General features: G+C 41.3%; 1 protein-coding gene across 2 annotated transcripts in view; it reads left to right on the top strand.

The window, feature by feature from the left end:
* Nucleotides 1–738: 738 nt before the first annotated feature.
* The window catches only part of pvalb6 (parvalbumin 6), a 67,191-nt gene continuing 40,691 nt past the window's right edge, over nt 739–27,238 (top strand). For both annotated transcript variants that reach the window (XM_061711016.1, XM_061711015.1), the window contains exon 1: nt 739–979. The gene's annotated coding sequence lies outside the window, so the exon portion shown is untranslated. The remainder of the gene's footprint in view (nt 980–27,238) is intronic.

Raw genomic sequence — 27,238 nt, 5'->3', positions numbered from 1 at the left:
GTTAAAACAATAACTTTTATTCACCCACCCATCTTTATTTCTACCCAACAAAACCAAATTTAAAGTGTCCCAGCCGGGTGTGAATAACTTCAGTCTGGCAGACACTTTCAGAAGGTTTCTCCTCTTCTTCTGTTCCCTCTCTCATTGTATGTTCCCCACCTCGGTCCTCCATCAGCTGGCTCTGCTAAGTTATTGCTCCAAAGTTAATTGCAGTATCTATACTGCAACACCAGATTGGATTACAGTGATTTAATGGAAGGAGGGACATTTTCTGCACTGTGGAATTGATTGTCTCCAAGGACTGCCAGCGTGTGATGACTGGACATCACTTCGACTTGTATTTTATTTCCAGCGCTGTCAAGTAATGTTCTGCAGTTTCATACTTCTTTTGCTTTAAGCTCTCTGCCTCTGTCCTATATCTCTTTTTTTGTGCTTCCTTTCTCCTTTTACTTCACTGCCTTTTTTTTTGGTCCACCTCTATTTCTTGGCTTTGGGTATTCCATCATAATCGTCTCACTCTTTCATCCTCCCACTAAACCTCTTTTCCTCTCTTTTTTGCCTTCTGCATCCATTCTTGTCCTTCCTTCCTCTCTTCTCCAACTAACTTCTCCCTCCATTTCTTGCAATCCCTCCTCCTCTCAAACATCACATAATCTACTCCTATCCCGTTCTGGTGCACCCTCGCCATCTCCCTCCCTCTCCCTTTATCTCTCCCTACCTCTTTCTTTCTCCCCTTCATCTCACCTCCAGCGAGCCGGAGCACCCTCCTCCTCTTCCTCCTCCTCCTACTCCTCCTCTTGGTTTGTTCAACCCGCCTGCTCTAGTCCACTTTCCTCTCTCTCTCCTTCTCTGCTGTCTCTTCCTCTCTCTTTCTCTCTGTCCTCCACTTCTCTTCAGCTGCCAGAAGCCTAGCAGGCTCGCCACTCTTCATTCACGTGAGGATCCAGAAGTGCTCCGGAGGAACACCTTGTCACAGAAGGTAAGTGTCTGTGTGTCTGTGTGGTCATTCGCCTCACCTGCCTTGGCAGCTGTGCCAGGACCCATGTGAGATGGTGAGAAGAACAGAAGAGTAAGAAAAAATGGAATGAAAGGCAAAAATGTATATTGTAGAGAAAGCCAGCTGTTCTTTAGTTGAGAGGGGAAAGTGACGTGACAGATGTAAAAGAGGGAAACAGCAGCATGATGGTGATGATGCTGGTGATGGTGAGTAAGTAGGCAAATAAGAGAAAAGCCTGAAATAAAGGCTTTTTTAAATGTAGCAGTCACAATCAACTGCACCAAAAAAAGGTGAAGAAAAGAAAAAAGGAAAAAAGTCAGGGCAGAAAGAAGAGGAAGAGAGGAGAAAAATTGCTGAAGAGCAACCAACAGAAATATTTCAATTCCCTAAGACATAAAAAAGAGAATTGGTTTGTGATATCACTGCTGCTCCTACAGTACGGTGCCGCTTCCTCCTCTCATATAAATCCCATTCACAAACAGGAGCAGAAAACAGCCGAAGGTGATTGGTTCCCAAAGCACTGAACGTGTGTGTGTGTGTGTGTGTGTGTGTGTGTGTGTGTGTGTGTGTGTGTGTGTGTGTGTGTGTGAGTGTGTGTGTGTATTTGCTTGTGAGTGTGTCATAAAGAAATATGGAAGATATGAAACTAGAGTGAGGGAAAGACAGAGGACCGGCTTTTCATTCCTGCAGCAGGAAGGCTTGAATGAAACAGCAGGGTGTGCTCTCGTACGCGCTCTTCAGCTGTAACACCACAGCCCACAATACTGCACCGACCATGAGAGATGAAACATCACATGAAGGTAACATTTGGAAAGCACTGCATGATGCGGGACATAATCAAGCAGACAAAAAAGATGTGGTCAAATGGTGGTTTTAGACCAAGTTAAACGGGAGAGGGAACCGAGAAATAACTTGGATGTGAGAAGATGTGATAGAAATTATCAATGGAAATGTGAAAAAGAAATGGGAGATATAATATTACAGTATCTGAGCATGGCTGAGATGTTTAAAACAAACCTCAAAGTCTCAGCTTTGTGCAGCCCCTTAGCAAAAAGAGGATCATCTAACTCATGTCTCATTAAATAGTTTAAAATATTGTCCTGAAAAACTAGGAATTGACAACATCTATAGGAATGTTGAAACGTTTAAAGTGATGTTGAGTCTGAATCCAATGGAGTGACCTGCTGACAAGTATAACATTAGTGGCATCCATCACAGAAGTTCTACTGCGTTTCCATGAACTTGCTTGTTAAAGGACAATATTGTGTTTTCTCCTCTTGCGCTAAAAATACTCTATGTAGCAATACCAGATCTGAACACATGGGGGCAGCACATCACAATGAACCTCATGTGCCTAAGACTGACATAAGACCAAACGCCCAACCATCTAAATTCCAGGTTGAGGCTCATGCGGGACTACGATTGTCTATTTCGAATAACTTGCATGTTAAAATGTCCAACTTTAGATCAGAAATAAACATTTTTACAGCCTGGTTGAAAAAATTGTTTTGTTCTCAATCATTTCATTTCACACCCATGACAAATATGAGGGAGTTGTTTTGTACCACACCAGGAGAGTTTATATAAATAAAGCATTATGTTTATTTTGAATATGATTGAATGACAGTTGGGTCATATTTCCTTCCTCATCCATAATCATTATGCTACCGCACTTAGCGAAAGAACCAGCCATTTATATTAACCCAGCGTTGGCTACATGTGACGGCCGTATTTGATTTTGCCGTCGAGTCAACATGTGAAACGGTATATCCCGCTCTAAACATCTGACGGCGGCTCTGCAGGTATTTCAGGGGGGTTTGGCTGAAGCTATCTTTGATTGACATACCATGGGTGTGTTCCTGTTGGCTTGGTGATCAACATGGCTGTGCCCCATACAAAAAAAAAAAAACTGGCTTCAACACTGGTCTCAGAAACCAACGGGACCTAATGCTTGTCCATTGTTTTTACAGTATATGGTACAGTATCCCCTGGCATGAGACGCAACGAGGTGCACCTCTAGGGGGACAAGGTGCTATAACAAGACATGTCCTACCGTCCCTACTTATTAGCACTGTGTTGATACTGGTTCATAGATCAACATAGCAGATCCATTTGCCCCCATGTGGTCAGAGGTGGTATTGCTGCATGGAATGGATTTAAATTCTTCCAAGGATAATGTTGACGGCAACCAAAATTTCCTCAATTCTGGTATAGGTTAATTCCTATTTCACCAGCCAACCTAGCCATCATTATTTTTACTTGAAAATGACACACACCTCTGTAGTGAATTGTTGCAACTGAAGCCTCTTATATATCCGCACAGCTGCATCTGATTTGTGGGAGGTCATTGTCCACAATTTCATGAATTGTGGCGCAGTTGATTGTAACTTTAAGATGACTTGTGCAACTTTTGATTGAGTTATGTGGGGCAATAACACTTCTAGTTGAAATTCTACTCAAGGGAACCAATTCTCACAGAAAAGCAAATTCGACTGGAATATAGATGTAAAAAAACAGGTGTGTCCATTTCAACTTTGCAAAAAAATTGTCTTACGAAAGAAAACCCACCTCATGCAACAAACTTTGTTTTTGTGATAAGTAGGAGATTTTGAGAAACTGTGTCCATTATTCCACCCATTATCTATACTCAGTTTATGTATGTACTTGCTTCTTTCTATTCAAGGTCATGGGGATGAGCAGGGACTAATCAGTTGTCTTTTGGCACAAGAGGGGTTACACCCTGGACAGGTCGCCTGCGCTATCCACAAAACCAATGTATGTTATTTGAAGGGCTATGGAAACACAATGAAATAACTTTTTTTTTATTATTACATCTAGAAAAAACTCAATTACTGCCTCATTAGCAATGTATGCAATTATTGAACTTTATTGTACAACTTTTGGGTATAAACCCAAGTTGGTGTAAAGTCAATTTGTTTTTCTGCTATGCAGTTCAATTTTAAATTAAAAACAAAAAAATAATCTGTTTTTGGTTGCATCTAGATGATCCGATGCTTTTACTGAACACAGAGTAACCATTACCCAGACTGGTAAATAACTTTGAGCATCAATCAGTGGTGATTAATTATTTACTCCGACACAAACTCATTAACAGACCAAAAAAACACTGAATAACCCTAAGCACTAGCTATCAAAGTTCACATCTGAGTCTGAAATGGCTTTCGAATTACTGGTTTGTAATTTATTTATTGAACAATAACCAAAGTGGCCAAACAAACCAGATGAACTCACAAGACAATATCAGTCTCAGTAATGTCTTTATATAATTATAAATGTTTCCCCTGAGAGAAGGCAAACACGGGCAAATCTAGACACAAAGACTTCATTACAGGTACATTTTGTAGGACTGATGCCACCAAAACAAATACAAAAAAAGCATTTCATAGAGACTTGAAATACCCCAAACTTTTTCCTATTTCTATAAACCTGACACTTTAGGAATAAATGAGGTGTTTCAGACACCATCTTCTTTCCTCCTGCCTCTCAGGCCCACTTCTCTAGAGAACTGGCACGTCACACATCTCACCAATTCCCCATTAGATATAAAAGTCAGGGTTGATACATGTGAGAATACCTTCTTCCGATTTCAGGGGAATTCAGTGATTTAACTGGAATGGAGCTCTGTGGAGTGTGAAATACCCAGGTGTGAAATAATGTTTCTGTGGGAGGAGGCGGCACACCGTGGCCGTGGGCCACGTGTGAGAAAATCAAAGTCAGAAAGAATAAGTCGTTACGTGCTTGTTTGTCTGTATGTTAGATGAGACATGTACATGGATGGATTTAACATTCGACTGGATATTTTAAAAGATGTTAACAGCTGGCATTGGAATATTTTCTCTTAATGTGTTGGTAGTGGCTACTTTTCTTTATTTTAAAATAAACAACCTACATAATATCGGGTATCAAAGACCATATAACACAGTCTTACCTGGGTCCAATTTTTTATTTCAGCTTGCGAAAGACTTGTTCCACGTTACTGGAACAAGTCTTTTTCGTTTAATCCCTAAGTTGAATCTGAACCCTATCTGAACAAATATCAGTAGCAAAACTTGGTAGCTATAAATTAACAGGACCCAAAGGCAATTTTTACCAAAAGCTGACATCTTAAGGCTCTGGGTGTCTGACTTGGAACAGGATTCTTCTGATGCGAGATACACCAGTTTAGTTGGTGTTACGGCAAAGTGCCCAGGTCACATTTATGTTCACCATGCAGAGAGAAATCATGTCTGAGCCATTGGATGTAAACTGAGCTGGATGTTTGAACTACTTCAGAGTTGCAGGGGATTCATTTTTCCAGGTTGAGTCAGTGATGGAAGTCTGATGTAGCTGGACCGCAACCCCCCGAGTTTATTTAGATATAAATCTTAAATGGGAGTTTATTTGCAGCAACAGTGTTGAGAAAAGTTTACATTCACAAATAGAACAAATTTTATTTCAAGTAGACTCAAGTAGTCAGGGTTAGGATTACGTACCAGGGAAAGGTGCTCCATAAACTCAAAATCATATCCGGTCGCTCCGGTCTCTACACAGTCTGCAGCCAGATCCCTCTGATTTTACAAAAAGTACCATGGCTACACCGAGTCACTGGCTGGCTGTGCATGTCATGCCTCAATCGTCCTCCGTCCTAACCATTACCTCCAATAACAGAGCAATCCAAGGTACAGCGGTGGAGAGAAGAACCTGCACTGCCACCTAGTGTGTGGTGGTGTAATTACAGATTGACGTAACAACAAACAAGCATAAATACCTACGGGGGCGTACTGTAGGTCCCATATGACGGGTTTATACATAGTTGTTAGATAGCTGTACAAATCAGGCTTTTGCTCAACTTTAGAAACTTTAAAAAGCCCAATATTGTTTACAACCACAGTGCAAACTGTCCCTGCAGCCTTTACAGACATTAACTGATAATATTTAAATATTCAACAGCAAGGAAATTAGGGAGAATAACGACTTCAAACGCTTACTCTTCCTGCTCCAACTTTACACCCATTTCTTAATAATTCTCTCCTGGATTAAAGAGATTATATGCAAAATTGGCTCTGCTTCCTAGACTAGAAAATAAATGGTTTTATTCCAGCTGTCACATAGAAAATCTCCACCAGAGGTCCGGAGTGAACATTGTGGACATTCATTTGCATTCTCTGCCTGTCCTTGAGAAGATGTCTGGAAGTTTTTTGCATTACGGTGCATGTGTTTAAATGGTGTTAGGTTAAGGAAGGTGTGTGTGACGCAGCAGTGCAGATACAAGTGCGTTTAAAGAGAGAACTAGTGAAAGAAGTAATGTGGAAATGTAATTCCTGTGTCTGTGGGAGTGGAACAGGGCCCGGACTGGGAGAGTATACTAGTGCACCGTTAATGGGAGTGTGTGTTGGTTGTCTGTGCATGATCGATGAAAGCAGTTCTAAAGGTTAATTTACAGATCCAGGTTTGAAATGAAAACTTGTTCTATTTGTGAATGTCAACTTTTCTCAACACTGTTTCCACTTTTACTGCAAATAACCTCGCATTTAAGATTTATATCTAAATCCCTTAAGATTGATATAATTTAGTTTAATTTATGGTAATCTGACAAAGCAACCGTGCTGATTTTTAGCTGATATGCTCATATTTACTACGCATCTCTGCATGCATGCTAATGTTTTGCAAATTGGCACAAAAACATCTCATACCAGTGGGATTGTGAGTTTACTACAATCAAAAGATAAAATATGTGGCAAACAGTCATTATTACAAAATCATTATTGCTTAAATATTGTGGTAACTTTTGAAAATGTATGTTGATTATACCAGAACTAGCGTGCTTTCATATGATCAGAATGCTGATAACTGTTTGATTTTTGACCCAACTAATAACTGTGGGCAGCCATTTATTTCCGCTCATCCAGTGCGTCACTGTTCGACACTGCCAATAAAGCCTTAAATGGGTTGTGTTTTTATATTTGGAGCATATTTTTTTTATTTTGCATTTCTTTATAGAAGATTGGTGGCCCAATCAGGGAGGGAAGATGATAGCTTAACCTCCTCAGCATCAACTTCCTTCTGCAGCTGTTGGAGCATGTGTGGAGAAATGTGGGGCTGGATAGAGAAAGGCATAGGTTTAACTTTCTTTTAATTGAAAGTTGCAGAAAATAGTCTGTCAGATGAGAGAGGTCAAAGAGAGGTATTGTATTTGGTGCACTTGGAGAAGTCACAGCAAATAAGGACAAAGAAGCACCACGCTTCAGCATTTCTCCTAATCTGACTCTATCGTCTTGACCTTTATCCTTGAGAATCCAGCATTGTTTTACTTTTATTTCAGCCCTAACTTCCTCCTTGTTCCCCTTGAGATTACATTCCTTGTAACATTCATCTCCATCCTCCTCACATCCCTTCACTTCTTTTGAGCCGTTATCTAACTTAAGGATGAGCTGAGCATATGGCGGCCCCGTCACCGCGGTATCTCTGCAACCTAAGAGGTTGACTGGATAATTAAAACGTCATCGTTCAGAGCTGAAGAAAAGAGGTTGCTGGCGGAAGATTTGCATTCGTGCTGATTTGAGGAAAAGTGCAATTAACCCCCTGTTCAGTGCCTCTTTTAGAAGAGCATTAATTAAAACACTGTTTCGATAAAAAAGTAATGTAGAGGAGGAAGTCATATGCGGTGCCAGTTTAACAAAATGAGGAAGTGGAGATTTAAAAGCACTTGTGCCTTAACTGTGAACACACTAAAAAAACACTTGTGTAGCACACATGGAACTTTCCACTGCTCTGGTGCTGAAAACTGATACAAATAGGCTAACAGGTGCATGCGGAGGCGTGACAGTGTGTGCACTGATACAAAGCAGGTCACAGATGGCACGCTTTCTCCCACTTCCCGGCCACTCAATCACAATCACGCAGCACACAGACACATTAATTAATAGCCCTGTTATCATAATGGGCCCTGACAGAAGGCTGTGATCAGCAAACAGGTCCACTAGAAGCGCCGCTGGCTCGTCATCATTGGCAAGGTCACGGACAGATGTAGCGAGCTCGATGGGCTCGGTGATACACTGATTGATCGTCATAGAACGTGACCGACGCCACATGTTCGGGTCTCACCGTTGTTTGTGTGTATCTCGGGACACGAATGAAGGTGTTCGTGTGCATGTTGTAGTTGGGAAGGAGCCACTAATAACCACTCACAAGCTCAAAGTGAACAGAATCTGTTGAAGCATCGGATGCTGCGGTTACACTAATATTAGGAAAAGTGGGGGACGACAGGGGTGCAGAGTTCTGCCAGCGAGAGCTCCGCTGGAAGTTGTCAGGTCATGTGAAGAAGCACTAAAGCACTAAAAGTAACAGAGGTTGCACAGCCCTGCAATAGACACCAAATACCTTTGCTTAAAAGCTTTTTTTTCTTCCGTTATTTGATCACTACAGCTTGTTACGCCTATCTCTTTCCTCCCCCATGTCATGTTATATGCACCGAAGCAAGAAAATCCAGATACTTGGATGAATTTATTCCCTGTTTTTTTCCAAAGCACTTCCTCCTCAAGAGAGGTCCAAAGGTTGTTTCTTTTGGGCTCAGCAAGCGATGGAAGTTAGAGTACTTTTAGCGAGGACAAAAAGTCGCTGCTAACTTTAGAACGTCGCAGAGGTCGGTCCAGAGCGACAGGAACCCGCCCATTTGCAATTAGAAAACCCACGACCCCTTAAATGAGATCATTAACAAAGCTGTGGTCAGGTGGGACAGAGAGCCAGGAAAGTGGATAGAGAGGTCTCTTGTTATTTCAGTTTGGTCTTTTTCATTTTTAGAAATGGAAAATTAATAGGATGATGATGTGACCTATTTTATGAAAGTCACTTAAAGCCTTCATCTTTGGGGAGCAAAGTCCTGGTATATTTAGATTTATACTGTTTCTTCAGCAGGGACAAGTGTCCAAGGGTTAAATATTGTTGGTTCACACTATTTAATCATTTACCTTTTGCTAATAAGACAGAGAACAGTGTTACCGCTAATCATTATATGTTCTACTGACTTGATCAAAGACCATATTTACTTTCAAAAAGGTTTTTGAAGACTCAAATTAAGGTTTCTGGTCATTTGCATTTCCATCCATCAATTATCTTTACCCACTTGTTCCAGTTAAGGGTCACTGGGATCTGCTGGAGTCTATCCCAGGTCTTTTGGGGCAAAAGCCTGTAGAGCCTGAACAGGTCACCAGTCCATCGCCACATAAAGACAAACAGTCGCTCTTAAGATAAATTTGGAATCACCTCAATTAACCCGACATTTTTGACCAGTGGGAGAAAACCCACACGAGCGCAGGGAGAAAGTACAAACTCCACACTCAACACTTTCTGCCGGGATTCGTCCAGCATCCGTCTTCCTGTAACAGCGTGAACCACCGAGTGTCTCTAAAGATAATTTGAGACCAACTTTTATGTTGTCAGATGAGGTTCTAATACAGGAAGAACCGGACGGGAGTCACAAGAAGGCAGGGAGAAAGAGATTAACGATGTTTAACGAAGAAATACTAAACAAACCTTTTATAAAGTTTGAGACGAACACCAAAGCAGAGCTGACACACTTTGAGGAACAGTTCTGCTGTTTTGGGGGGGGGTCCTTGCTGCTAGACCAGGGGTATTCAACTATATTCGGCCGGGGGCCACATCTGCAAAAGGACTGTATGGAGAGGGCCGCACAATTTGAAAATGTGGGGGTTTTCAAAATGTATTTTGCACTCAAAGACGAAGACTTATGTAAATATAATACATTTGTATTATACATTTGAATATATCTAGTTTACATATGAATTATGTATTAATTGTCTCCAGATTTAGTAATTGTGAATGTTAAATATAATATTCAGATAAAGAAATATTATTTTGAATGCAAGTTCATTTTGAAACCATGCATTGTGCAAACTTAATTAAATTGATATTGACCTACTTTTAATAAAACACGCCATAATGACAAAGCACCACTTTCCATCAAGATTTCCTTATTTGAATATTATATTAAGCATTGAGCACAACCATTTTAGTCCATAGTAGCCAGTTATAAAAATATTATTAAAAAAAAAAAAAATTTTTCAACAAACACCCCCTTTTTTGAAATATGACCGCATGTGGCCCGCGGGCCGCCAATTGAATATCCCTGTGCTAGATGATAATTTCCACTGTTAATTGCATAATTAAACAAAACAAAATGCCTGTTTAAAATTCATAACATCTACAATAAGCATTACTGTAGGTGTTTGTCACTGTTACTGTCTCTAAAAGTACAAGTAAAGCTTCTCAAGAGAATATACAGGAACAGGGGACAAAAGATGAAAATCTATATCTTTGAGAGGTTGCTTGTTTGGATTTCCCCGATATTTATGTTCATGAATATTAAAAAAGGAAAATGTTGTTCATGTATCCTGAAAATGATGACAGAAAGCTCTCGTGTCCCTCCAGGTTTGAGAAGATGCAATTGTTGCATCCAATCTTATTAATGAAAAACAAAGGAAGGCTGTCGCCTCTGAATATTTTTGTGTCAGCAGGTTATCAAACCTTCATTACACACTGTCTATTTTAATGATTCTAGTGGCGAACTCAAACAGTTCAGCATGATTAGAACTGTTTCATATTAAATGCTTCCTGTGAAGGATGATACAAAGTAAGTAAAACTCCCAGTGGAACAGAGGAGAAAGAAAGCTGTGGAGACGGACCGCGGTTCTCTCTGGAGGGCAAATACTGCATCTTAAAAAAAAACATACTTCAATGTGGGGAAAAGAATTGTCTCGTTATCAATCCCTTTCATAAATGAGAAGGCCATAGCGTTGGCCTTGCTCGACGAGGCTGTGACTATGACATTGATGTGGGCCGTATTCATCAATTCTGCTTTGAATGTCACATTATGAGACACATCCTGTCCCTCAGGAAGAAACGCAAGGACGCTGATGGTGGGAAGTTTCCCTTCCTGCTATCTCTTCACCCTCTTCCTGTTCTCTGCTTTCATCTGTCCTTCATCCACTGCTGCCTCATTTACACGTGCATATAATCTAAACCCCTTATCTCACCAAGCGTCCTCTCTCTACGTCGCTGTGCTGCTGGGCTCCGTGCAGAGACATTCTCAACAGCACGCTGGTGGGAAATGTCGTGCAAGTGAATCAGAATCAGAATCAGAATCAGCTTTATTGGCCAGGTTCGAACATTGTCCAACAAGGAATTTGACTCCGGTAATTTCGCTCTTTAGGTAGTAAAATAAACAATAAACCAATGTGGTATTTCTTGTCATATGTACAGAATAAACATTTAAAGGTGCAGCAGTTTGAGGTAGAGAAAAGGACAGTTCTGAATAAAAAATAACCTATTTACAATTTTACAAGACAAATTATACAAAAAATACAAAAAATGATACAAAAGAAATACAAAAGTGAGAGACTGGGCTTTGGCTGGTACATTAAATGACTGTGAGTACTGAAACCAGGTCGTTCGTGGTTTGAACCACAAGGGTCAGTGGATCATTTCTACTGGAACTGCACCAGTGAGATCTGATAGTTTTAACAAGCTGGAAGTGAAGTATAATCTCTATTCAAAGTACAGTCGATGCGAGAGCAAGGCATTGACAGATGTCACAATAAAAAGGGAAAGCCGCAGAGTAAAGGGGAGATGCTTCGAGATGCTTCAAGTAGACAGCTACTTTTTCATAAATTTTTTTCAAAATGTATTTCAACCACATTCAACTACATCTGCAGCCGAGACGATCCCTACTCCCTACGGATCTATACCTCTATTTATGCTCTTTGATTTTTCGTTTTTTTCTTAGTATTCTATATCAATCGTCGCACATGAACAGCTTGCATCACTGGTACCGTTTTCATAGAACCAGCTGAGGTTTTGCACTTGGTTACACCTCATTTCCTGTCCTGCTGAGCTGTCGTTATGCAGTGCCTGATCTTCTGCCACCAGTCAGTCACATAGTGTGAACACAACAGTGACTAAGGTTCTCCGAACTTCAAGCCAGCATGTTGTGCAGTCTGAATAGCGAAACAATCTAGTCAGACGCTGAAAGCATGTTGTGCGAAAGCAGCGTAAGCTGTGGCTGAAGCCGGCCGATCAGTGTCACCTATGCGTAATGATTTTGAAGAAAAATCCTTCGTTAGCTTCTCATTGGAAAGCTGCAAGCCAGTCTCTGTAGCCCTTGCGTTGAGTGGATAATCCTTGACTGCTGGTGACTTTTGAGAAATCCCAACATGCATAAACCATAAATTAACAGTCTAACTTACAGTAACTGGTAACCTTTGATGTCCAGACCAACCCTGCAGTGAGAGGTAGAAGATTGCAACCTTAACCAGGTCTCTGAGATACGACGGAGTATTAGGGCCAAACAAAAAAACAAAAAAAGGAAATTACGAGAATAAAGTCATAATGTAATGAGAATAAAATCGTAAAATTATGAGAATAAAGTCATAATATTACGAGAATAAAGTCGTAATATTACGAGAATAAAGTTGTAATATATTATAAATATATAAATATAACTTCACAAGATGCTCAATATTCTTCATTTTAACACAGGGAGAAGACTGCTCTTCCTGTTAGAGTTCTCATAAATTACCACTTTATTTTCATAATATTATGACTTTATTCTCATAAATTACCACTTTATTCATTACGACTTTATTCTCGTAATGTTACAACTTTATTCTCGGAATTTTACGACTTTATTCTCGTAATATTACGACTTTATTCTCATAATATTACGACTTTATTCTATTACGACTTTATTCTCGCAACATTACGACTTTATTCTCGTAATTTTACGACTTTATTCTCGTAATATTAAGACTTTATTTTCATAATATTATGACTTTATTCTATTACGACTTTATTCTCACAACATTACGACTTTATTCTCGTAATTTTACGACTTTATTCTCATTATATTATGACTTTATTCTCGTAATTTCCAATTCTTTTTGTCTTAGTTTGGCCCTAATACTCCGTCGTACTGAGAAACTGAACACAATGTAAACTCATTTAGTTATCGAATCAGCTTGATAACACTACCCTCATCAAGCTCTGTGATGTCACGCCACCGAGTACTGTAGCTCACTGGACATCGCATTTTCATTCTTACCATATGCCAAATATTTTGACACCTAAGTATCAAGTTTAGAAAAAGGGCCGGCACAAAGTGGTCCACAGAGTGTTGTGTAAGGAGTAAGATATATTTTAAGGCTTTAAGTAAAGCCACGTTTACTTGTCCTGAAATCCCAGCACCAGAGGACACTTTCAGTCACAGTCTTATATTTATTGCACTCTTTCCGTGGCTCCAATTCGGTGTCGTATTGGAGCTAGGTGACTCCAGGCTAAAGCCCGATGTTATCTTGAAGAGGCAGTAGGCTGAGGAGAGATGATGCTTCAACGAGGCCATTTCCATTTTTATATCACACTAGTATGGAACAAAAGGTGTAGATGGAATTTGCCGAAGGGGATTTCAGGGTGCATTTATGTATCCCACTGCGTGACAGCATTAATGCACCATACAATGATGCATGTGCATGTACATACAGTACTCTATACTACCATGGTAGTTCTCGGTGGATACACATGTAGCTGTTCTGCCCCTGCAGCAACAATTCAGTTACACTGCCGCTGTCTTTTGTGGGTTCATGAATGACTGCATATTTCATCCTCGGCCCCCTAGTTTTTCTTTAAAGAAAGATATGCCCTGCTAAGTGACCCGAGGTGAGTGCTAAACACGACAGAGTGCACCACGTTCCACAATGAACACCAGAGGCTTGAGGGGGGGGAGTGGGTGTGGTGAGTTAGCGATGCTGAAAGCATTTAGGCTTTTTTGCTTCAAGGTCAAAGGAGCCTCCTGCCCTGAATCTGTTCCCTCTTTATACCACTGCAGATACTGCTGTGAGTGGCACGGCGGGGGGTTACCTGCTGACCAGGCATCCCCGTCAGGGCTGGAGACACAAGCCAAAATCCACATGTGCAGGCTCATGGGTGCGGATGAGCATTGCTACTTCATGCACACATAAATTCAAATGCATCTTTTGCCCACCACGCCACCAGCGCTCGCATAAAGACTACACTTGAGCGCTTGAGATGCCACGAGGGGATCCGACTTCCTCTGACCACATCATTATCTGAACGTGAGTCTATATTAAGGCGATCCTGGAAAATCAGCAGCAAACTCAAGCGCAATGCAGACAAGTCATGTGTCAATGCAGAAACGAGCTCGGTAATGACACGCAAATTCTCAAGAGGCAACACACCAAATGGATGTCTAATTTCAATTAGCAGTGAAAATGAAAGTCATTACGTCGGTAGTAAGTGGATGATGCTGCAGGGTGGCACTTGTATATTTCTGAAGGTCAAATTTCCTCCTTAACAGGAAACAGAATTGTGGATGAATGTCCCCTTAACATCCTTTTATACATTTTACCAGTTTTCTAACTGTGACTTTAACAACCCCTCCTCTGCTCACGGTCCTCCCCCATCCCCCCCTTCCTCTTGCTACTCACATCACAGACGTGGTCCAGAATACAAATCATGTTTTTCTTTCTTTTTTTGGGTTGCCTATAATGCTGTAGGCCAAAGGAGGATGAGAGGAGTGAGCGTGTCCCAGTATGAGGGATGGGAGACAACAATAGTGAAATAAAGCTGCCCAACAGACAAAAAGATGAGAGGACAATGAAAGAAAGAAATAGACACAGTCGGGGGAGAGGAAAAGTGGAGATAAAGGAGAGATGAGTGAATAGAGAAGGACAGAAAGGAAAGATGCAAAGACAAAAGGTGAAATGAAAAAAGGTTTTAGGTCCATAAAGCGTCGACTGTTTGGGTTTTTTCCCCCCCCTGTGACTTAAAGTGTGTCATGAGACACCTGATTAAAGCTTAAAACAAGCCGGCTCTGCACAAGAGAGAAGCAAAAGTCAACAGGAGCGAGACGTGACACTCTAAAAGACATCTCACCATCGTCTCTGTTAACTTTTTATTTATTCATTATGTTCAGTCTCTGACTTCTGAGAAGAACCACAAAGCCCTTACAACCCTTACAGTGTCCTTTCAGAAATGGAGTTGGTAATTACTGTTTTTCCATTGACAATTAAAATAATTGAGCTCTAAAAAGTTAAGAAATTAGCATGAAATAGCATCATTAAATTACAAATTACATGTTTGGCCTCGTTTGATTAAGGGTTGTGGTCATCTTGACTCCACTGGTCTTATCATATGAACCTTAAAAATGGGAGTTGCTGGACTATGATTCAAGCACTGTCTTATGCAGAACATACTGAAACAGTAAAAAAAACTAAACTCCTATTAAAATCTTTGGGATGACCTCATTTTATTGTTGCCGGTCATAAGAATACCAGCAGAGGGCGATCACGAGTCAATCACAGATGTATTCTCATCAATTGGTCCAAATATGTCAACAGACATATTAATGAATATAATTGGAACAGACTTGAACTAGTTATTGGACTTATGTCTAAAAGTGTTGTCAACTCTTCAGTTATGAAAGTAGCTACTCGCTGTCCTAAAAGTCGCTGAACGATGTCATCACCTAATTTGCATAAAATACAGTCTGTTTGTAATTGCAATGGCTGTTGTAGGTGAGAGGAATAAAGTTGTGGGAAGAGATAAAAAAGGAGTAAAAACAGCTTAAATATGTTTGGAACTTTAAATTTTCTTTTGTTGATTCTTCTTCTTTATTGTAATGTCACATTCCCTCCTCCAGTATTCTGACTTCAAATGAATATCAGGCATAAAAGATCAAAGTCTGTTCACGACATTCATTTGAATCACGTGCGTTTAAGCAGGAAATCACCTAAAACATGCAGGACAACGGCCCTCGAGGACCATCCATCCATCCATCCATCCATCCATCCATCCATCCATCCATCCATCCATCCATCCATCCATCCATCCATCCATCCATCCATCCATCCATCCATCCATCCATCCATCCATCCATCCATCCATCCATCCATTAGGAGCAGTAGTTAGTGACTCGACAAAGTAATGGTGAAAGAGAAACCAACCAGAACATTTTGGACAGCATCAAAAAAATCACTCTGTCCACTCGACTTGAAGTAAATATGCAAATGCTTTGCTAAAGTTATACTTTGCACGTCATCAACTCAATAGTCTCAACACCAAACTCAAAATGCCTCTCGTTGGTGCTGAAAAGAAAACCTCAATTTATTAATTTACCATGCAAAAAATGTGCAGACCATGTGGCCCGAGGAGGTGTGTGTCAGTATGAGTTAAAGAAAAAGAAAAGAAAAATCCGTCATGACTCACTCTGACCCCATTTACTCAGAGCTTAAACCCTATTTGTGTGGCATTGCCCCAAGAAGTGCACCAGCTAATGCACGTATGAACCCTGTGACATAATCAACATCTGCCTCATGTGATTTAAGGCTCTCTTAAACAGAGCCAAACCACAGCGGACTCACTTTAAAGTAGCCAAGGAAAAAAAAGAGAAAAGACCCTTACATCACACTGCTGTGAGCCAGCGAGGCTTGACGAAGACTGCAGCATTTTCCGTAGGACACACACACACACACACACACACACACACACACACACACACACACACACACACACACACACACACACACACACACACACACACACACACACACACACACACACACACACACACACACACACACACACACACACACAACAGTTCACTAATCTAGCTCCTCTAATGTGACATATCATTGGCCAAAAACCGCGTTTAGACATTCTTACTGCGGAAATAAGTGAAGCATAAATGTTGTCGGGGTTCATTTTTTACATCAAGGTCAAAGTCTCACTTCATCAATCTTCCACCAGCTCCACTTATTAAACGTTTCTGTTGCACAAATCCATCAGAGTCAGAAAGATTGATGCACAAAGACAGCCTACACATGTGAATTGTAGAGATTCTTCTTTGTGTCCATTTGTGGGAATAAAACGTACATCCTGAACTTGGTTTTATACGTCTGTCTGTGTTGTCCGTGCTCAATCTATGCATGATCAGGTTGATCGATGGATTTTTATGTGTGTGTGTGTGTGGGGTGTTTGCAGGCTCTCTTTCTCGTTATGCTGGCGAATAAAGCGAGTGAACAAGACGGGGGAAAGGATGAGGCCTCGCAGTCAAGTGGTGGAGGGGGAGTGGTTTCACTGATCAAAGAGACCACTTAAAAACTGAGATTTCACTGCCAAGGTTATCTGACTGAGAGGAATCATGTTGGTGAGGAAAAGTAGCATGATGGCGAGGCAGCGAGTCGACTGCAGTCATTTTCTCTCACTGGGATCTCAGGCAGCTCTTTTTCTAAGAGTGACTTATTTGTTGTTGTTAAGCTATTTACTACAGTATACAGTCGACTGTTTCTATGCTGAAAAAATAAGGTCTACTTTACTCTCATTAGAGGAACGCATTTGATGTATAGATACAGTTTCTGCAGTTCAGAGTAGGGGCTGCGGGTCATGACTTGCAGCAGTGACCACTGAAGTCAACATTGTTGGTGTCAACCCCTTTCTTAAAGGAGATTGAGGCAGGATTTATGAAAAAAATGCATATACATTTTAAGTTTTCTAGTAATAATGTCAGATGAAGCGTTCCAAACCCAAAAGAATGAGCCCTCTAGTGTATCTCTCCTTTGCCTTGAACAGGCTGTGTGCTGCAAAATGTGCTGCAATTCTGGGCTCGAATTTCCAGCGCTGTCCTGTGGATGTGACGTCACATGACGCTGCATGCGCGTTCTCCCCGTTCTCCCGTGCCGGCTTCACTGTTGGCTGCAGTACCCCCGACGGCCATCGTGGCGCTAATGAGTCTCATTTCTTATTCTTGCCTCATGCTCCTTTAAGGCCGGGACACGCCAACCTGATTATCGGCCGCCGGATGCCGTCTGGCAGTCAGGCGCGGTTAGTGACTGGAGTCGGGTTGGTGTGACCCGTGCAGTCGTCCGTCGGTGTTCATTTTGGCCGATTCGACATGTAGAATGGGCCACTGACTGTCGACCTCTATGACCAATCTGAGCTAGCCCTTGACTAGCGAATCAGAGCTAACCGGAAATGACAATGATAAACATAGTAGATAAACAGCGATGGCACCAATGTTACAATACACTCTATCAGTGAAGTATAACGCCAGTATATTTTCATTATTACTGTAGCATCGTATTTTCGATCTTTTTTTACTTCTATCAGAAGAAAACACTGACTGATGACAGCGGGCTCTGTTCAGAAATCTAGACTAAAGCGATCCATCATGTTGTTCTTCTTTCTTTTTCTTTCTGGGGGACATCACAGATTAGAACCACCTGCAGTTATGGGGATGTATTAGGCCTCGCGCACGTGCAGAACATACTCTCTAGTCAGTGTTGGGTTGGTGTTTTCGGGAGTATTTTTTTGACCAACTCAGGGAGAGACGAGAGACGACTTTCAGTCCGACTGCTTTTCTGCCGATGATCGGATATTGGGTTGGTGTGTTCCGGCTTTTACTCAGAGCATGCTGGGATTTGCATCAGCTCTTCTGTATCCATGACCTGTTTGTAAAAGATGTCTGAGTTGTCTGTTGACCATGGTTACGTGCTATTTTCGGTTGAACATTGTGGTTCTCGTCCTTGTCATTGAACATTGGACCAGTTCTCCTACAACAATGTCTTTAGGCATTTTGTGGACTTGGAAAAGGCTTACATCTGTGTTTCCTGTGGTCTCCTGTGGGAGGTGTGTTGGGAGTGTGGGACATCAGACCCTTCACCATCCTTCGGTCCCTGTACAACCAGGTTGGGAACCTGTGTGATGGACTTCGCCGCAGGAGTCATTTGTCAAAATGCATCTCTTCCTCTTGCAGAGGTTGTGCTCCTGTTGGCTTTTTTTGATCAGGGACCTAAAACAGACTGTGGGGGAGTTTGCAGCTGAGCGTGAAACACCTGGGGTGAAAATCAGCACCTCCAAGTCCTAGGACATGATCCTCAGAAAACACTGTTTTGCTTACTCCAGGTTGACATGTTTCTCGAGTGCAGGGTCTCGTGATTTCTAAGTGCTAACTGTACAGCATCTGTGGTTATGCAAAAAGTGTACTGGTTCATCATGGTGAAGAAGGAGCTGAGGTGAACAGCAAATCTCTCTCAGGCACCAACCCTGACCAATGGTGATGGCCTGATGGTACTGACTAAAAGAAAGAGCTGCTTAAATGAGCTTTCTTCAAGGGGCGAGTGGGCTAACCTTCATATTGAAAGGGTTCACTATTGGACCAGTTGAGCTGGTTTGGGCATCTGTTTAGAAATCCTACTGGACTATATACTGTTTATACATCAAGTGAAATGTGTGGGCATGTTTTTCCTAGCCCTCTACACTGTTGGACAGCTTGTGCCTTCAGCTGATCATTAGAGAACGCAGGTTTGAAGTTTTGGAGTAACATTTTAGAGCAATCACTTGGCAGAGCTGTAATTTAATATCAAAGACTCTTGATATAATAGTGTGGGTGTAGTTCCGTGATTGACCACTAGGTTCTGGCTCCAAAAGCGACTTGATCTACATCGACCCCCAAGTTAAAATGTGCAGTTTGCAACTGAAATAAACGTCTGTATTTCTAGTATAGAAATCATTTGTTGAGTACCTTCTTATATCTACGTTGATTTCAGTTTTGTAAATTACTTTGAAAGAATACAGAAACTTCATAAATAAGTCTGGCACAAATATTAACCCTTGTGCTGTCCTCGGGTCAATGAAGGAGGAAAAGAAGAAGGGAGGAAGGAAGGAAGGAAGGAAGGAAGGAAGGAAGGAAGGAAGGAAGGAAGGAAGGAAGGAAGGAAGGAAGGAAGGAAGGAAAGAAGGAAGGAAGGAAGGAAGGAAGGAAGGAAGGAAGGAAGGAAGGAAGGAAGGAAGGAAGGAAGGAAGGAAGGAAGGAAAGAAGGAAGGAAGGAAGGAAGGAAGGAAGGAAGGAAGGAAGGAAGGAAGGAAGGAAGAAAGGAAGGAAGGGAGGGAGAAAAGAGGAAGGGAGGAAGGAGGAAGGAAGGAAGGAAGGAAGGAAGGAAGGAAGGAAGGAAGGAAGGAAGGAAGGAAGGAAGGAAGGAAGGAAGGAAGGAAGGAAGGAAGGAAGGAAGGAAGGAAGGAAGGAAGGAAGGAAGGAAGGAAGGAAAGAGGAAGGGAAGAAGGAAGGAGAGAGCAGGAGGAAAGAAGGAAGGAGAATTAGGTCATTTTTACCCAAAGACAGTACAAATATTAAAGTAAACATGCTCCTATAGCAGCGGCATCTCTCTCATGAATTTATACAATTAACTTTTATTTCTTTCCCAAACTTTCATCCAGACAAACACGTTGCCATTTCTTTACACACCTTTGAGCCAAGAGTCAAATTGATGATATCCCACCATTGATGCAGTTGACAGCTTAAACGGCTGGATGAAGGAATCTGTTTGGAACCAGAATAAAAGCAATACGAGTTGGGGGAAGTAATGGCTTGGCAGAGGACCCAGCAGATGGAGAGATGGCATGAAATCCACATTTGTCAAACAGAACCTAAAACCTTAAACAAGGATTTGACCTTTCCTGATTGTAAGAGCACATTCTTATATGACATATTTATAATACATTATATTTTTATTAATTATAAGACACAATTATAAAACAACAAAGTCATATGTATGAGTTTGTAGTGTACAAATGGTTGGATAGAATATTTCCTCAATGGTCATTATTTAGCCACAAGGTGACCCCTTTAAACATGAAAATCTGTTTTACTGGAAAGAGAAAAAAAGAAGAAAAACAAATGAACATCCAAGCGGCTGCCAACTGAATGTGAGTGTGTGTGTGTGTGTGTGTGTGTGTGTGTGTGTGTGTGTGTGTGTGTGTGTGTGTGTGTGTGTGTGTGTGTGTGAGCCACATCCCAGTCCTCCAGTGGTCATCATTCACTGCAGTACACCTGGAATTTAGGAGCCTGTCTGCTGTGGTCAAATGATCTAGCGAGGGATGTGGAGGCACATGGCAAACAGGGAGGGAGAAAAGGGAAAGGAGTGAGGAATTGAGGATTTCAGGGTGAGAGAACGGGAGGATGCAAAATGTACCAAGGCGGGGAGGATGATGCGAGCACATACAGTAGATGTGTGTTGCTAAGAAAAAAATGAAAGCGTAAAATTAATGGAGGGAGATAGAAAGCAGAGAGCCCGGGCAAAGGAGGCCCTGAGAAGGACGGCTAAACGAGTGGGAGGAGATGGATGGAGGGCCAGTGAGAGGAGAACAGTCGTTTGGTTCAAAGGGATTCATCGTTCCTTCAGCCTGACCAGGTACTGTAAGATCAAAACACATGATCATATATGGGAAATCAAATAAAAACAAACACATAAAAATCTGAGATTGGAGGGGAAGATGAGGCCCTAACGCCTCGTTTTCACTCGCTTCTGTGCACTCTTGTGATACATCCTGGAGTCCACTCATCACCAACTCCGCCTTCTGGTGTTCTGAAGAGCATCATTACATGTTTGGATCTGCGTGCGGTGAAAACATCTAGTTCAGTGGATTTTGGAAAGTGTAATATGCTGTACAATCCAATGTAAGCTACTAAAACACTGACAGACTTTAGAAAAATAGACTTTTTCTTCCCATTGTTTGACAGTGTAAGCTGAAACCAGAAAATACATTTCTTGCAAAGTCACCGTGGAGCGACCCCATCTATGAAGAAGTGCATTTCATTGTTTTGAACAGATTGATGGAGGCCAAGTGGAAACAAGGCATAACTGAAAGTATCCAAATCTTCTCTCTGTCCCAGGAGATACTTTGGAGATACTCAGACATCGGATTTGTATTAGATAGATTCTGGTTAAAAGACAAAGACTCTTCTTCCATCCTGATTCCTCTGGGGTAGAAAATATATCTTTAAAAACATCAAAACATTGTTCTGAATGTTTGCCTTTTATCATGACTTCTATCTTACAAAATTTGGACCTCATCATAAAAATGTGTGAATTATTCTCATAATATTATCAAAGAATATTTTTACAAAATTACAACCGTATTCTCTAATTTAAGATTCATTTTTCCCTCAAGATGGCCAATACGCATCTGTAACATTGAGAAACCTATCTATTCATTTACCTACTCATTCGTTAATTTTATCTCTGCACATCAGAATACCAGAAGGCCGTAATTATATCAGACCAACAATTAAAAGGAGAGACACTTTTTTCTAATGAACAGCTGGTTCTGCCACCGCAGAGCTCAGTTAGCACTGTAACAGTTAAGAGTCTTCTGAAAGTTTGAATTCCCGTAGGAATGTGCACTTCCTGAAGACCATGACCTTGAAGTTCCTACAACCTGGTATCAGACTTTCACAAATCCTGTTTCTTGTACTTTCCATCAACCCGTAGTTCTATGACATTAGTGCACCTCATATTATGAGCCTGCACTCTTGTGAGGATAATTGGTCATTATAACATTACATAATGTAAGTTAGAAAACACAGAAAGGCACAATACAGCTCATTGAGGCGTCAGGAATAAACCAGTCACAATGTAAATGAAGAAGCGATGGATTCAAAAAGTAGGGATGTGTGTGGCTGTAGCAGTGTATTCACCGTCCAATGTGAAATGTTTATGTCAGCTCACTACCTTTTCCTCCTACTCTTGGCTGAAGGTTACGCTTCCCAACTGATATTAATTGCAATTGTGAATGGTGAAACTTAAGGATAGAAAATAAATAATAATGTAAGTTAATGAAATAAGAAATAAATCCTATCACTTCCACCAATCATTTGGAAAACATTTGAGCAAATAGAAAGACCTCAACATCAGTTTCCAGGGCAAAACTAAGTGAAAAAAAACAGACAACTTGTCTGCAGCACAAAGTCTATTGCACTATTTAATCTGTATTTCTCCTATCGTTAGTCACTTTCACACAGACATTGCGGTATAAAAAACGCCAGAGATCCCCTCTTTATTCTACCTCCACCCTCCAGCCGGACATTCACAGTCATCCCATCGAGGTGTTATATTGCCTTGAAACTGTGTTCTTTCTGTCAGTGTGTGACATTTCCCCCAGTTTGTGTTTCTGTTCTGTCCCGTCTGTCTTCCATCTGCCCTGATTGTTCACACCTGTGTCTCGTTACCCCCTTGTGTATATCTGGTCTTGTCTTTCCCTTGCTCCTTGTCGTTCCGTACTGTTTGCTCCCTCCGTGTTTCCATGTGTTTAGTTTTTGATCCTAGTTCTGAGTTTTTTGATCCTGCCAAGCAGCGCTTTTGGTTTTTGGTTTTTGTGAAATAAACCCTGTTTCTTGGAACTCCTGCCTCTCGCTCTCCTGCATCTGGGTCCTAGACAACCCACCCGTGACACTTTCTCAAACGCATCTATCAGTGCTCAACAATCTAAATATGGTCCCTTTACTTGTCTTTGTGGTTCATGGTCAGCAGCATGTTCATAATGCCTTTGTTCACCAATGTGGTTTTATTGAGTCGGTGCTAAATAAACGCTAAAATGAATTAAAGGATGTACTTGGTTGTTACCATGGGATAAAGACAGACCAGGACTGGCGTGTGTGGTGTTTGTACTGCGGTATAAGGGAAGATACTGGGTCGGCTTCAACAGATTGTTGCTTGCATGTCTGCTAACCAAGGTTCACTCAGTGGCTACTACTCGACAAGCAACAATTGTGGTTGCAGACCTGGTGGTGTTTTTCCCGCAATGTCTTTAGTTTGCTTGTCTCTTGGGAATTGTGCCTTTAGTAGCCGCATAACGTTAAAGTTGTTTGGTTTTCTGTTCAAACAGGTCATCTCTCATATCCGTAACATGCTAGTAGATTTCACGTGTGCACTGAGTTTGCAGCCATCCCCGCTCTCCGTTATGTCTTTCTGGTTTTCACACAGCACCCATTTTGCCTCTGGGACTACTTCCCAAGATAGAAACGAGGTGTGACAGTGGCCTACACACATTTCAGACAGCACAATGGCGTGTAATAAAGGAGCTACAGGGTGGAGTACTCGGACTGTGTAAATGAGGCTTCTGATACAAGTTTTGTAGCTAGTGTGTTGGTGTGGTTATTGCCATATGCTACTCACAACTTGTCCATGTGTCAGAAACAGTTCTGGCTCTGACAAAATTACATGATGGGATCCTCTGGAGAAACATGGACCTATGGACCCCTCGATGGAACCCTTTGAGTTTTGTTCATTGTACCAGTTTCTATTCAATCCCCTCCACTATGAATACAATTCTTAACCACTTTTCTTGTTCTGCATTTCACTGCCTGGTGAAATCGGTTGGGTATGAGGAGCCCTGGAGCTACTTGAGATGCATAGAGACACCTGCCCGTTGAGACACAGCTTCTGATTTCATCTCATTTCGCATGAATAGAGGATGGCACAATGATAAAATGAAAGAAATGAGAAAGCCATCATCGAGCCTGGTGTGAGTGACAGCTGCCAGCACCCATCTGAGCGAGACAAAGACATTTGTCGAACAGAGAGAGGTTGTCCGACTCGGTAGCAGATGTTTTAACAAAAGCAGGAGAGTGGGAACCAATGTGGGAGAGATGTCTTGATAATTGAAGACATGAAGTGAAGATGACCAGAGTGGAGGGAAAATACAGAGAAGACGACAGAGAGGATGGGATAATGAAAAGAGACAAAGCTACGCTCGTGCAGGCACTCACTTGGTAAAGTCATGAATATCTACGCCACATTTTCAGACATTTCAATCAATGTGAGCCTTACATGGGAGATAAGCAAACCTCAGAGGATCCAGAAGATTCTCCAAACGTTCTGTGCCATCACCAGAGCCACATAAACTAGATAGACAAATGTTAAAAGAAACCCAAAAGGGCCATTAGAGGTTTCATTAAACTGTCAGCAACATTTAAACACTTTCATTAACGTCCTGGCACATGCTCATTGCGGATGTTTCCTCTTTCCTCCAAACCTTTTTACCCTTTGTTCTCCTTTTCATTCAAACACCCCCTTCTGGATGCCCCGCCTCCAGCATCACCTGCCTCTGCTGATTATTCCCTCCGTCTGTCTCCTTGTCTCCCGTCTCCTCTCCTCACCTGCCTCGTCTGTCCCCTCTGATTCCACGTTAAGAGCTCTTGCTGGCAGATCCAGCTGAGGAGTCCAACGTGTCTCAGTGGGTGATTTAAGAGAGGGACAAAGAGAACCAGGTCTGTGTGATCTGATGGGTGTGACCTCATGGGTGTGACCCCAGCGATATCTGTCATTGTTGCCAAGACGGGGACACCACCCGTGCATGAATGATAAACCAACCCCTATAGAGGGAAGAATGGGATCAGATGAGATCTCTAACTCTAAAAACACTCCTACCCATCTCTTACACTGAATTCAATCATCTGCCTTTTCCCCTTTTTTCTTTCAATTATGATCTAATCTGCCCTCACTTCAGGCCCATTAAGTGAGCCAAACATCTTTGCTCACACACGAACGCATCAGAATAGGGAGTGAAAGCGGCATGAAGTGTTTAAGTTCAATGCAGGGAACTGAGCATTGACTCCCTTGGCTGCAGCTCTTGCCCTTCAGGGAGCTGCAGCAAAGGTCTATGTATTGATCGTTTTCCCTGCTCTGGTGCTCTTTCAGTTATGGTACCCTTTTTTTAAATTTCAGCCAAGACCAACACACTTTCATGTTTCACTTTGAGGTTTTGCAGAATTAAAATCCAACGGTGAGATCTTTACATTAACTGGGTGTGAGTGAATAAACTAGGCTTTATGGGTTCATCAGAGAACATCGCGATCTGTCCGATCATTTTTTACAGTAATAAACGCTGCTAACAGGAAGACAAAACACTCAAATAGAAAGAACCGAAGAAAATCAGTTACCTTCGGCAAGTTCAAGAGGATAAGCATACTGTATATATTTCTTTCGCCGACTATGTTGTAATTATTCATCTAAACAAATATTGGATATGCATCTTCTCGAAAAATAGAAACATCAGATCAACAGTGTGAGTTATTTCTCTCTATGGCCACATTTACACCTGGTACTAACATACATCCTGAGCACAGCTGTTTACACCCTGCATTAACATGTGTCTTTTAGTAGGATCTCAATCACCTGCCCTATATGCAAATCAACAAGGACAGGATTTTTTCTTGCAAAGACTAAATGTGTTCATGTCTTTCCTACACTGACATAGTAAAAAAATAAACCCTTTTTTGCCTAAATGTTGCTGTTCCCCTTTTGTACCAAACACAGAAGTAGCATTGAGGAATCATTTGACACTCAGAGCTTTATTTGACCTCTGTTACTACATCCCAAGGTGCATCAATAGTGCAGCAGCAATGCCCTGCTGTTCCACCTCAGTCATTTATATCCAAAATTAGTTTGAACATACAGGACTGTCTCAGAAAATTTGAATATTGTGATAAAGTTCTTTATTTTCTGTAATGCAATTAAAAAAACTAAAATGTCATACATTCTGGATTCATTACAAATCAACTGAAATATTGCAAGCCTCATGGCTTACAGTTTAGGATTAAGATTCCCAGAATATTCTAATTTTTTGAGATAGGATATATATATATATATATATATAGATCGGATTTATATATATATATATATATATATATATATATATATATATATATATATATATATATATATATATATATATATATATATATATATATATATATATAAATATATATCTGAGTTTTCTTAAGCTGTAAGCCATGATCAGCAATATCAAAATAATAAAAGGCTTGCAATATTTCAGTTGATTTGTAATGAATCCAGAATTTATGATATTTTTGCATTACAGAAAATAAAGGACTGGTGCACAAGTCCAGCCTCTGAAAGTGAATTCCTGTAAACTTGTTCCACTTACTGTCGTCATAACTGCAGATCAATTACACCGCTCCTGTGGTATTCCTTAATGGCATATTCAAATTCAAATTCAAATTCAATTTTATTTATATAGCGTCTAATACAACAGAGTTGTCTCTAGACGCTTTACAGAGACCCATACCCAGAACATGACCCCCGAGCAGATATTACATAAACAATGGCAGGTAAAAAACTCCCCTAGTGGGAGAAAAACCTTAAGCCAAACAGTGGCAAGGAAAAACTCCCCTTTAGGAGGGAAGAAACCTTGAGCAGGACCAGGCTCATCAGGGGGGACCCTCCTGCCGAGGGCCAGACTGGTGGGTCAGGGACGGCAACAGCACAGCAGGCAGGTGGAAGCAGCAACGGGATGACCGGGGGTGGGGACCGCAGGCCAGCACACAGCTCCCGAAGCTCCGGCCCAATCAGCAAGTCC

Source organism: Cololabis saira, chromosome 21 (genome assembly GCF_033807715.1).
Source record: "Cololabis saira isolate AMF1-May2022 chromosome 21, fColSai1.1, whole genome shotgun sequence".
Lineage (NCBI taxonomy): Eukaryota > Metazoa > Chordata > Actinopteri > Beloniformes > Belonidae > Cololabis > Cololabis saira.
This window is presented reverse-complemented; position numbering and strand designations above follow the sequence as displayed.